General features: G+C 44.2%; 1 pseudogene; it reads left to right on the forward strand.

Annotated features, from left to right (window-relative positions):
* Positions 1 to 201: 201 nt before the first annotated feature.
* LOC150006835 (septin-10 pseudogene) lies at positions 202 to 938 on the forward strand (annotated as a pseudogene).
* The last annotated feature ends 13,302 nt before the right edge of the window (positions 939 to 14,240 follow it).

The raw sequence follows: 14,240 nt of genomic DNA on the forward strand, positions 1-14,240 counted from the left end.
ATAAATTAGTCACTGTGACATCAAAAAATTATAAGAAGAGGCACACATTTAATAAATACTTTCTAAAACTTTCTTTTAAAAACGTTGGACATTACTTTTGCACCAACCTGATGGTTGACTACATAGGCCAGTTCCAAGAACTGAAGGCTAAGCGTTCTCTCTTTAACTACCATGATTCTTGTATCCACACGTGCCTCTCCTTCATCTCTGAAGACATTTGATCTCTTAACCATGAAGAGTCTTGACAGCAAGGTAAACATTATACCAGTGATTGCCAAAGCAGATGTAGTTTCTAAAATTAAACTACAGAAGTTTAAGATCAAGCTCATGAGTGAACTGGTCAGAAATAGTGCCCAAATATACCAATTCCCAACAGATGGTAAAACTGTTGCTAAAATCAGTGCTTCAGTGAATGGATACATGGCATTTACTGTTGTAGGAAGTATGAGGTGTTGCACAAGTGGACAATAAAAACAACTGAAACTTTGTAAATCTCTGGAAATACTCATTGTGTAAGAACAGATCCACACTAGGCACTGCAAACTGTACAGCCGCTGCAAACTGGAGGAAATGGGCTTTACTGATGCGGGCCCAGAGAGTAAGCTGCTCAGGGTTCAGAGACCTTCGAAGCCAAAGACTCTGATTTTATAGGGAATGCCCATCTGGGGAAGGAACAAGAAAGGAAGCAGACGTTTGTACAGTGAGTAAAGGAGAAAGAAGCCATACTGAAAGAACCTGAAAGAGAGCTACAGGCTGAATTTGAACACCTTAAAAGTGTTGAAGGATGAGAGAATGAAACTTGAAGAGAAGACTTTTGGAAGAAGAAATAATCTTTCTCTGAAAAGAAAGCTACCTCCGAGATATACCAAAACCAGACCTTTATGGCAATCGGTGGGAACCTGAAGAACAAGAGTCATAAGAACTCCAATTTTATGTAAAAAAGAGTTTCCAGATGACAGAAGACCATCTCAAGCAAAAGTTATTTAAATGTTAGGAGTATCTTGCCATTTTTATTTGCTGTATCCCTTATTCTGTATCTGGCAAGTGGTCACAATTACTGCCATTTATAGAAAAATACTTTTTTAAGGTATATTTTATTGATTATGTTGTTATAGTAGTTCCAATTTTTTTCCCCTTTGCTCCCCTCTGCCCAGTACCCCGCTTCCCTCCAGCAATCCCACTCCCCTTAGTTCATGTCCATGGGTCGTGCATATAAGTTATTTGGCTTCACCCTTTCCTATACTATTCTTAACATCCCCCTGTCTATTTTGTACCAACCGATTATGCTTCTTTGTCCCTGCACCCTTTCCCCATTTCTCCCCCTCCCCTCTCCCAGCTGATAGCCCTCCAAATGACCCCCGTACCTATGGTTCTGTTCCTATTCTGGTTTGCTTAGTTGGATTTTTTTTCTTTTTTAGATTCAGTTGTTGATAGTTGTGAGTTTGTTGTCATTTTAGTGCTCATAGTTTTGATCTTCTTTTTCTTAAGTAAGTCCCGTTGACATTTCATATAATAATGGTTTGGTGAGGATGAACTCCTTTAACTTTACCTTGTCTGGGAAGCACTTCATCGGCCCTTCCATTCTAAATGATAGCTTTGCTGGATAGAGTAATCGGTTGTGGGTTCTTGCTTTTCATCACATTGAATACTGCTTGCCAGTTCCTTCCTGCCTGCAAAGTGTCCTCTGAGAAATCAGCTGATAGTCCTATAGGCATCCCCCATAGGCAACTCTCCACCTCACTCTTGCTGCCCCCAGGACTCTGTCTTTATCTTTCACCTTTGTCATCTCAGTCATGATGCATCCTGGTATGGTCCCCTCTGGGTCCAGCTCGCCTGGAACTCTCGTGCTTCCCGAACCTGTATGTCCATCTCCTTCACAAAATTTGGGAAGTTTTCCTCATTTTCTTCAATTCTTGCTTTCTCATCATGCACTGGTTGACTGTTTTTTTCTTCCTTATGTTCCAAATCATTGATTTGAACCCTGGTTTCCTTCCCTTCATCATTGGTTTTGTGTAATTTTCATTCATTTCACTTAACATAGCCTTTACTTCTTCTCTTATGCGTTTGCCATACTCAAGCATATCTGTCAAGCCTGTGAGCATCTTTATCACCAGTGTTTTGAATTCTGCATCTGTTATGTTGTCTATCTCCTCATCTGTTAGGTTGGCTATCTCCTTGTCGCTTAGTTCTCCCACTGGAAACCTGATCCATTTCCTCTTTTGGGCCATATTTCTCTGTCTCCTCATTCTGACAGGCTCCTTTGCTTGTTTGCCTCTGCATCCCAGGTAGAGCTGTCGCTCCTGTTACACTGTAAGGGGCAGAGCCTTAGTGATTCGTCAGTACAGGGCAACCTGTTTCACCACGTTGTAGCGTTGTATGTGGGGGAGGGGTCTGAGAGGGAACAATGCTGCCTGCTCAGCACTCTCCCCTTTTTCAGGCACCTCTCCCACTTCCGCACTAGACTGGCGCCTCTCTAGCTGTTGACCTGGCTGTCATTCCCAGAGTGGGTGGCTCTGTGGATATTCTAGGACTGTGGGGGCCCTTTAAGCAAGCAGACTCTGCTGAGACCTGCAGTTTCTGCCTCCATCTCAACCTCCACTGGTCTGCATAGTCAGAAGCAATGATGCTTGATTTTCCCCGGTGCTGGGACTGTGGGCTGCGAGATCCACTGAGGAGCTGGGAACGCTCCCAGGTGTCCCTCCTGACTTTTTAAAATGTGTGACTGCGCTTTTTGCTGGCCTGCCGCTGTTGCCACTGCTGCCACCACACCGGCTCCTCCCCAGCTCTGCCCCTCCTGTTACAGAAACAGAGGAGTTCAAAAATCCCTGGAGTTTGAGGCTGGGGGATGGAGAGAAGGAAGCAGCTTTCAGAATGCCTCCACATGCCTGAGGCTGATGGCTGGTGTATTTCATTATGTAAATTGCTTGGATGCTTCCAAGGCCTCAGGTGGATGGGAGGAGTCTTGAACCAGGTGATGGTATGGAAAGCACACAGAGCCTACGTGGGGTTCTGTGAATGGTCAGAACTATTGGCAACACCCACTGCGTCAGAGGACGCAGTCAGGGATATATAGGCAGCTGCGAACACTTTAGGAGGGGCACGCTCTGGGGCTGTCTCCCTCGCTGGTGGGTGTTCGCAGAGGTGCTCTGGAGAAGGAGAGGAGATCCACGCGGTTCACAGAAAGAAGACAGTTTGCAAGGAGGCTGAGAATCCAGGTGGTCCTGCATTGAGAGCTGGAGGGCACCACAGCACAGAAAGGACCTCGCCAATCAGATTGAGTGATTGGCAGCTGCTGGTAAAGCTGAACTGTGCCTAGGAAGTAGGGAAACGGTGTTTCTGACCTCCCTAAAACTGGCTAGGTTTGGTAGAGGGGAGGCGAGGATATGTGTAACTGTTAAATAAACAATTTTCTTTTCACTCAACTATAATATTCAGAGTTGTAATTTTGGCGGCGGGCGATCGGACCCCTAACTAAAGAGCCCGTGGGTTTGTTTTCAATTGGAGCAGCCCAGGGATTCTGTAACAATTTGGTGACCCAGATGAGACTCTGTAACAATTTGGCGACTCTGGTGGGATTCTGTATCACTCCTACCTGTCTGGATGAGTATTTCTTCTTTATATCTTTGTTTGTTGGACTTCCATGCAGTTTGATTTTCTGGAACTTCTGGTTGTTTCTAGTTTTGAGGTAGTTGTATTCCTTTTTAGTTGTGGTGGGAGACGCAGCATGTATGTCTACGCCTCCATCTTGGCCGGAAGTCCAAAGAGAGAATCCAAAAAATACTGTTAAGTATAAGGTCAATACATAAGCCAAAGTAGGTGATATAATGTGTCCACTGTTGTTAGAAGGGGTTTTTTTGTTTTTGTTATTTATTTATTTATTTATTTTTTAGAGAGAGGGAAATGAAAGAAGAAAGAGAGGAAGAAAAACATCAATGTGTGAGATAAGGTTGCCTCTTCCACGCCCCTCAATGGGAGACCTTGCCTGCAACCCAGGCATGTGCACTGACAAGGAATCGAGCCGGCAACCTTTCAGTTCACAGGCTGGCCCTCAATCAACTGAGCCTCACCAGCCAGGGCTAGACGTTTTTAAAGTTCTGGTTTGTCATGAATCTAGATTGTTTCTCTTGCTGCCCTCTTATTGTCATTTTGCAGAGCGTTGGACCACAGAGCAGTGTCAGTGCCATTGAAAATACCAAACTCACCCATGTTATGGTTGTCTGATAGCATTTATAGTCCAAGATGAACCTTTCTTTGGTACATACTAAAGATAAAATTTTGGGAATATGTTTTAAAATGTATTATGTACCTGAAACTCTAACCTCTCAATAGTCTTATGGAACTTTTTAATTTTTTAATATAATTATCTAGTTTGTAACATGATCCTAAGCTTTTGTATCAAATTTTATATAACATGATGGCTTTCTCTGCTTCGTTATGCCTTATTGTAGTTAATGAAACAAAATATGTTTAAAAGTAAAAACATCCAAGTATATAAACCCTTTTTCTAGTGAACAGTACTTTTGAACCAGGGTATTATCACAGTATTTTCATTATATTATATACCTGATGCTCAAAACTGTGTCTTACAGAGGAAAAAATAATAAGATTAAATATTATTAACAGTATTTCTTAAGAAAATAGCTATAAACATTTGAATGTTAAAGATATAAATATTTAGATAATTTACATCTTAAGGGATAATTGAACAGCGTGCCTTAGTAGTCTTAGAACAATTAACTTTTTCTTAACAGTTATAGGTATATAATTTTTCATTTTTTGTACTTTAATATTCTAAGTAAAGCTGTCATTTATTCTTGACAGATAAACTGCATCTACATATTCACTTTAAAAAATATGGTATGACTTTATTTGAAGTACCAGACTGGGTCTCTTGATTTAATCAATTTTCCATCAGAAGTTAGAGCTTGTTATCTGATATATATTTGAGAGCTTGTTTGGAGATTCTAGCAGAGGGGATGCAGCTACTCATATACCCTTGGCTGAAGACTGGTCCTCTCCTCTAGTTGGGCAGGTCGTCATCTTCGACTGAGCACGCAGCTTTGGGAGGGATGCACATCAATTGGTGATGGAGGAAGGGGACACCCATCTAGCCAGCCAGATCAGCTGAATCAACCCTGGTCATAGTGGGGTGACAGATGTTGAAGCCGGATTACCCCCACATCCTGATATATGTTTGATACATGCTCTTCATATCTCAGATTTAGCTCTAGGTTAATTTTATTATAAAGACTTAAACAATTTTAATAACATTAAATAATTCACTAAATAATTAAATTTAATCATTAACCAGAAATATAAAAAGATGACTTTGTTCATATAGTTAACAAAAATAGATGATACAAATAATTGGGGTCAGTGGGAGATGAACTCTCTTCAATTAATTGGTCAGTTTTACATTTTGATCATGAGTTTATTCTGTCAGACTCTGAAGAGACCAACCACCATTACAAAAAATGTACTGACATTATAAAGGTATTTGATTTTTCTGAAATAGCCACATCATATAATATGGATTGTGTATTCTATAACAAATATATAATCACATTAAAACAAAGTGATTTTAATACCATGACAGCAGTACAAATAAAATATTGTTAAAATTAAATTTCGTAATCATCTCGACATGAAAAATTCACTTTGGATTTCTACTTAGTTAGAACCCTTTAAAGAGCTTTTACTTCCAGTCAGGATGGTAAATACAGCTCGCCTGCTCACATAATGACATCAAAATTACAATTAACTACAGAAAAACCATCAATCAGAGCCACCAGAAATCAAGTTGAAGAGAACTCCAACAACTATGGAATTAAACCACATCAAGGCTAGTAGGAGGGGAGACTTCTGGCCAAGATGGAGGCGTAGACAGACATGCTGCATCTCCCTCCACAACGAAGAAGGAATACAACTGCCTCAAAACTAGAGACAACCAGAAGTTCCAGAAAATCGAGCTGCATGGAAGTCCAACAGACAAAGATATAAAGAAGAAATAGTCATCCAGACAGGTATGAGGGGTGGAGCCAGGGTGGAGAGGAGGCAGTGTGGTGGTAGTGGCATTGGCCGCAGCAGGCCAGCAGAAAGCGCAGTCACACATTTTAAAAAGTCATGAGGGACACCTGGGGAGCGCTATCAGCACCAGACCACACCCCCCAGCTCATGGTTCCAACACGGAGGAAAATAAAGCCTCCTTGCTTCTGACTGAGCAGACCAGTGGGGGTTGTGGCAGAAGAAGAAACTGCTGGTCTCTCAGTAGAGTCCACTCATTTAAAGGGCCCCCACAGTCCTAGAATATCCGCAGACCCACCCACTCTGGGAACGATGGCCAGGGCAACAGCTAGAGAAGTGCCAGTCCCATACAGGAAGTGGGAGAAGTGCCTGGAAAAGGGGCGAGTGCGGAGTGGGTGGCATTGTTCCCTCTCAGACCCCTCCCACACATACAGTGCCACAACGTGGTGAAACAAGTTGCCCTGTACTGACGAATTCCTAAGGCTCCACTCCTTACAATGTAATAAGAGTGACAGCTCTACCTAAGACAGAGGCAAACAAACACAGGAGCCTGTCAAGATGAGGAGAGAGAGAAGTATGGCCAAAAAGAGGGAACGGATCAAGATTCCAGTGGGAGAACTAAACGACGAGGAGATATCCAACCTAACAGATGAGGAGATAGCCCACCTAACAGATGCAGAGTTCAAAACACTGGTGATAAAGATGCTCACAGCCTTGACAGATATACTTAAGAATGGCAAACACTTAAGGGAAGAAGTGAAGGCTATGCTAAATGAAATGAAGGAAAAATCCACACAAAACCAATGGTGAAGGGAAGGAAACCAGGGTTCAAATCAATGATTTGGAATATAAGGAAGAAAAAAACAGTCAACCAGTGCAGAATGAGGAAACAAAAATGGAAAAAATGAGGAGAGGATTAGGATCCTCTGGGAGAACTTTAAACATGCCAACACCTGAATAATAGGGGTGCCAGAATGAGAAGAGAAGGAGCAAGATATCGAGAACTTATGTGAAAAAATAATGAAGGAAAACCCCCCAAATTTGGCAAAGGAAATAGACATACAAGTCCAGAGAGTCCTAAGCAAGCTAGACCCAAAAAGGACCACACCAAGACACATCATAATTAAAATACCAAAGGTTCAAGATAAAGAGAGAATCTTTAAAGCAGCAAGAGAAAAGCAGAGCGTTACCTACAAAGGGGTGCCTATAAGACTATCAGCTGATTTCTCAAAAGAAACTTTGCAGGCAAGAAGGGGCTGGCAAGCAGTATTCAATGTGAAGAAAAACAAGGACATACAACCTAGATTACTCTATCCAGCAAAGCTATCATTTAAAATGGAAGGGCCGATGAAGTGCTTCCCAGACAAGGTAAAGCTAAAGGAGTTCATCATCACCAAGCTATTATTATATGAAATGTCAAAGGGACTTACTTAAGAAAAAGGTCAAAATTATGAACATTAAAATGACAAGAAACTCAAAGCTATCAACAACTGAATCTAAAAAATAAAAACAAAATCCAACTAAGCAAAACAGAATAGGGAAAGAACCATAGGTATGGGGATCATTTGGAGGGTTGTCAGCTGGGAGGAGGAAAGGGGAGAAATGGGGAAAGGGTGTAGGGACTAAGAAGCATAATCGGTTGGTACAAAATAGACAGGGGGATGTTAATAATATAGGAAAGGGTGAAGCCAAATAACTCATATGCACAACCCATGGACATGAACTAAGGGGGGGTGGGATTGCTGGAGGGAAGCGGGGTACTGGGCAGAGGGGAGTAAAGGGGAAAAAAATTGGTACTATTGTAACAACATAATCAATAAAATATACTTAAAAGAAATAAAGAAAAAAAGGTAAGAGGGGAGGACATAAACAGGCTGGCCCCACACACACATGTGGCAGATAAAAATCGAGAGGGAGATCTCAGGAGCAAGGGGTCCCAGCTCCACACCTGACCCCCAGCCCAGGGTTCCAATGCCAGGAAGATAAGTCAGCATAACTTCTGGGTGTGAAAACCAGTGGGGATTGAGACTGGAAGACAGAAACTTCTGGAGTCCTGGGCAGTCCCTCTTAAAGGGCCCATGCAAAGACTTACTCAGGCTCACTCCCTCTGAGCTGCAGCATGGGTGCAACAGATAGAAAGGCACCAGAGACATATGGGGAGGAACTGAATTGTCCAGCATCAGAGTAAGAGCTAGGAGACAGCTTTCTCACAGACAAGCACCTGCAGAGACCATTGTTCCTTTTCTGAGCCCCTCCCCACCCTGCCACAAAGCATGGCAGGTGGGCACCATATCTGAGACTCCATCAACTTGACCATACTGTTTGCCCCACCCTAGTGATTCCTTGAGGCCCTGACCCACCCAACTTTCAGGCCCACCCAAGCTGTTTCTGGTGGCTTTTCCATATAAATAGCTTGTCTTGGTTGATGCTTCAGATATTCCTAAATTATTTCAAACAAGCAGCATCTGGTCTCAGCAAGGCCTGTACCTCTTGCTAAGTGGCCCCAGGCCCAGCACTAGGAGCCGCCAGCCTTGGTTCACAGCTTGGCCTCACCTGGGCACCTCCAAGCCCAGAACAAGTAGCAGCCATCTGCAGATCACTCTGTAGCACATTGATGTTTCTCTCCCTCTTTCTCTCTCTTCCTTCCCCTCTCTCTGGAAATAAGTAAATAAAATCTTTAAACAAAAACCAACCAAACAAACAAACAAAAAAATCTGTCATAGTGCTCTTCCTATTTCCTGCAAATATATTCAACCTACTTCTTTGAAACTATAAACTTATTTATTTTACAATCTGTATCAGACAGCTCCATAGCTAAAATTTTTAGGTTAGGTTGCCCCTAGGCCAAAGGGCACCCATATGCAATTTAAAAAGTGGCCCTTCTTCAAGCATATTTTTTTTAAAGTTATAATATTATCCCCAAACCTGACTAGCTCTGCCAGGGAGAACTTTCCAGCATTCTGGTGTCACCCACATGTACCCACACTGTCCCCTATTTACATGGTCCCTGGATGCTGGGGCACACAGCTGCGGATGGCTACACTCTGTGCCACTCCTGCCCCAAGGCGTCAGATTTGGAGTCTAGGAGCCCCTGCAATTAGGCTTCTGAGGCAGTGGGCTGGAGCCTAATTTCCTTGTGTCCTGAGTTATCTTTGACTATACTTGAAAAATTATTTATAGGAATAATTTTAGGGCCAGAATGAAGGTAATTTCCTCCACAGAGAGTTTGTGTTTGCCTCTCGGGAGCCTGGGTCACCCAGACAAATAGAGGGAGGCTATAACGCTGGTAGGTTGATCTACTTCTAGTTTACCCTCATCCTGGTTTGTCAGGAGGGAGGGGTCTTCCCCTCTCTCCTTGGGCAGGCCCTGGGCTGTAATGGAGAACTAGTCATCTGAAGAGACTATGAAAAGGGGAGTTCACCCTCCCCTGGTGGGCAGAGGTCCTAAAGGGAGAGGCCCTTTCTCCCCCTTCTTGGTTCCTGTGTCCTACAGAGTGGTGCTGTCCCATCCTGTCGGTTCTTTACAGAGAGGATATTGTCAACGTTTTACCCAGCTTATTTTTTGTTTTCAGCAGGAGGGTTACTGGAGAGAGTGTTCCCGCTATTACCAGGAAGAGAAGTCCTGTTGTTTTAATTTGCATTTTTTTTGATTAGTGGTGAATCCCAGCATCTCTTCTTACAGGGGTAGCAATTCAGGTTTCCTCTTCTGTGAAACGTCTATGTGTCTCCTGTGCACTCTGTCCCGTTTCCTGCTCTTCTCTCATTGATTTGCAGGTGTTTCTTAAATACTCTAGCTACTAATTCTGTGTTAATTTTATATAATATCTCTTGATAATCTGTTACCCATCCAGTTGTTACCTTTATGGTGCTCTTTACTGAACTTAAATCCTCAATTTTGATGCAGGGAAATTCAACAAATTGTTCTACTCTGGAAGGTTTGAAATGTGTCAATATTGTCCTTAATAACAGTTAAGACGAAGCCAGTCCTTCCAGCACCATTTGACCTGCACAAAGCAGACGGGCTCTGACCCGCCTCTGTTGTTTACCAGGTCGTGCTGTCACAGGCTGCTACATTTATCAGCTCCCAATAAAATCCACAAGTCCCTCAAATGTGTTCCTGCTAAACATATACTTGCTCCTCCTGTGCTTATGAAGTTGTTTTAGGCCTTCAGGCAGAGTGCAGATCTATTATTCTTCATCTTGCTCAGCCCGCCATGCCGGCTGCTAAGTTATTTTTGGGCACTGATTCTGTCATCCAGCACTTTGGCTGTCCCAGTTTTTGCCACCTGGAACTTTGATAAATGGTATGTCATCCATCCATTCCCCTGTCGAGTAACTGGTAAGATGTGGGACATGAGAGGACTAAGGCCAGAGCCCTGGACCGGATCCTGGGTGGAAGCCCTCTTTCGGGTAGACACTGATGAATTCGTGATAACATTCCACCGAACGTTCCTGAGGAGCATGTAATGCTTGAGCCTGGGCTCAGTGCTGGGCAGACAGAGGTGGCAAATGAGATGAATTCTTCCCCCTCAGAGGGTTCATCTTTGAATGGAGGAGACAGATGCAATTAAATACATGATGGAAATTATAACCTACATGTTCAGTGCTTTTGGTTTTACAAAGAACTCCCAAAGAAATTGTCTCTTTTGAGCCCCGTTTGGGATAGGTGTCAAACAGAAATGAATTTACTTAACCACAAACCATCCCTTGTTTTCCAAGTTATCCTTGGGGTTATGAGGAAATCAGTCAAACACTTTGCTGAAATTCAGGTGCACTGTGTCTACAGTACTCGTGGAAGTATTTCACACAGGACAGATCAGTCTGCTGTGAACTGTTCCTTGGGACTGTGCGCAGCTCCTCTTTATAACTGCTTTTTAATTATTTGTTCACAATTCCCTGCCCACGTCAGTGTAGCACACTTCCTCCAAAGCTTCACAGGCAAGTTCTCTGCTGTGATGGAATTCATCAGGACCAGGACATTCAAGACCATGAGATGACAGTTCTCATTGTTTAACCAAAGAGGGTATTTCCCCTTCACCCAGCAATTCAGGGGAGCTGGAAAGCCCTCTTTTTGTGTCCACTACCAGATGTAGGAACACATTGCTTCTTCAACTAGGGTGTTCTTTCCCATGACTGAATTATGAAATGCATTTAGCAGGTCATGACCAGCACTTCATTTTAAATGAAATGGAATGAATGGAATACAAAGTATTAGCACACAGCAAATATTATAGTAAGGGGATATACAAATATATGTGCTGCACTAAGATCTAAAATACATCTCTTACGGTGGGTCTCAACTTTAAGTCTGAAACCTGCTGGCATAGTGATTACATTCGTCCTCCTCAGTTAGCTACAACCCGGTTCAGCTGTGTGACTTAGGGCATGTGCCTAACCTAGGAGAATTTCCTCCACACAACAAGATGGTAATACCTATCTTCTTGGGGACCGACTCCTACCCCTGCAATGTTTCTTCAGCTGGGGTTGGCTGAAGGGGACAGAAGGGAACTCCAAGGAAACACAAGTTGGCTTTCTCAGTCGGGGAATAAGGACAGAGAAGGGGAAGAGCTGGAAGGTGGCAAGTCATTGCTGTGGTGACAACAGAGGAGGCCAGTGAGACAAACCTATGGGAAAAGGCTACACACACCCCATCCTCAGTGACCCCAGGAGAGGGCTAAACACCTTCCCTCCACACCACCCCCACTCCCACCGCCACCAGGTGCAGTGGCCCAGCCAGAGCTCAGGGACCAGCTCCCGCAGGTGGCACCCAGCAGTGGTCATCCTGGACATCTCTTCAGAGCAAAGCCCTTTCCGGAGATGCAGGAGACAGCTGATTATTTCTCTCTACCCTTTTCCTCCAGTTCATTCCCTCCAAATAAGGGACCCAACTTACTTAGGAGGATGTTTCAGAAAACCTTTTTGGTAAAGGTATGTTTCAACTAGACTTGAAAGGCACCCTCTCCCCAAACCATCTTCTTCCAGGTGCTACCGCTGTCCAGCGAGTAATTTCATCCTGGCATCACCGTCTCTGGCTACACATCCAACCATGGCCTGTTGTGGCACAGGTTCCTTTGTAACACCTTGTTAAGTTCTCTTTTGTTCAAGGCTGAGATGTCTTCAACCCACCATTACCCAAAGCACACCACTGTCTGTGTTCCTGTTTAAGAAATTCTGTGCAAAAGAGCTGGGGTGCGCTTTACCACCTGCCACCTGGACACTGGCCTTACACCAAGCCTATGTGAGTGCCCTGCAGACAAGGAGACAGCCTCTTTCCCCTGGGAGCTTGGGAAGTGGGATTCGCTATGTGAGGACAAGTTTCCTGTGGCTGCAGGGAGGACACACATTTGTTTTAAGAATGCTGCCTCAGAACTGGACAGAACCTAATTCCTGCAAGTCCCTGATACAGGCTGAGGGCTGCCAGAGGTGCCCACGGCAGCTCGAGCCTATCTCTTCTACTACCTCCTGCCCACCAGCCTTGACAGTGCCATCCACCCACCCCCAGACAAACTTGTGTGGCCTCTAGGCACCAAGGGACCCTGATGCAGTGTGCCCATCGCAACAAAATGTAACAGGAATGCTGTGATACAACCCCTCTGTACTTCCTCCTGCCCCTCGTCTGAGAATGTGTGTGGAATGCTGCATCCGAAGTGAAGAGTAGAGTATAGCAGGATCCTTGCTTTCAGCAGGCAAGTGACTCAGTCTTACCCTCTAGTTCTAGACATGCTTGCCGTCTGCACTCCCTCTGCCCCCACTCTGTCCAGAACCAATAAAACCTGCAGGTGAATGGTGCCGCTGCTAAGAATATGCCCACATCCTAACCTTGGAACCTATGAATGTGAACTGATTTGGAAAAAGGATGCTTGCAGATGTAATTAAGAATCTTGAGATGAGATCATCCTAGATTAGCGGATGAGCCCTAAATCCAATGACAAGTGTTCTAAGAGACACACAGAAACACCAAAACAGAATAGAGGGCCTGTGAAGATGGAGGCACAAACCAAAGAACACCTGGAGCCACCAGGAGCTGAAACAAAGAATTAGCCCCTGGAGCTCTTGGAGGGAGCACAGCCCTGCAGACATCCTGATTTTAGACATTTGGCTCTAGAATTAAAAGACAATAAGTTTGTTGCTTTAAGCCACCCAGTTGGTGGTGATTTGCTATGGTGGCCCCAGGGGAACTGGCACACCACCCTGCACATATCCAGTGGTCCGGCCAGCCCCGCTCTACCCCACCCAACAGCAGCCCTTGGAGGTGACCATCCATCCTTCAGATGGCCTTCTTCACTGCTTTCCTGTCTCCACATGCTGTGTTCCTGCCTCACAGGACAGTTTCCCAGTCTTTCCTGCCGGATCCCTCACTTCTCCGGTTTCTAAAAGTCAGAGGCGCCAGCTTAACCTTCATGAATCCCCTTGGTGAAATCATCCAGTCTGACGGCTATTAACACCATCCACGTGGAAGACACTCCGGAATTGACCTCTGCAGAACTCGGCACAGGCTGGGGGCTCAAAAACTCTTCAGAGAAAGTGAATCTTTTCACATGGATCTCTTTTTTATTTTATTTTGTCTTATTTAAAGATTTCATTTATTTTCAGAGAGAGAGGAAGGAAGAGAGAAAGAGGGAGAGAAACCTCGATATGCAAGAGTAATGTCAATTAATTGTCTCTCATAGGCCCCCCCCAAGTGGGGACCTGGCCTGCAGCCCTTGGGAATCGAAACTGTAACCATTTGGTTCACAGGCCAGCACCCAATCCACTGAGCCACACCAACCAGGGCTAATTTTATTTTTTAATCCTCACCAAAGGATTTATTTTTTATTGATTTTTAGAGAGAGGGGAATAGAGAAAGATCTTTGTGAGAGATAAACATCAATCGGTTGTGTTCCATATGCGTCCCAACTGGGGATCAAACCCATAACCTAGGTATGTGCCCTGACTGAGAATCGAACCCACAACCTTTTGGTGTAGGGGATGATACTCCAACTGAGCTAGTGGGCCAGAGCAGAATCCCCATTTTAAATATGCTTACCATATTCACTTCAAAATCACTTTCAGATCTATGTTGCTCTTCTCATAAAGCCCTTTGGCTTTTGAGTGACTGGGTGCTAGTCCCTCAGCTCTTTTGTGGCAGAACCTGGTCTCCAGATCTTCCACATGTTTCCTCCTGACCCCCCTGACAAAGCAGGATACCTCCTGCTGGCTTGCTCCACCGATCATGCT

This window comes from Furipterus horrens, unplaced genomic scaffold (genome assembly GCF_987537825.1).
Source record: "Furipterus horrens unplaced genomic scaffold, mFurHor1.1.pri manual_scaffold_6, whole genome shotgun sequence".
NCBI lineage: Eukaryota > Metazoa > Chordata > Mammalia > Chiroptera > Furipteridae > Furipterus > Furipterus horrens.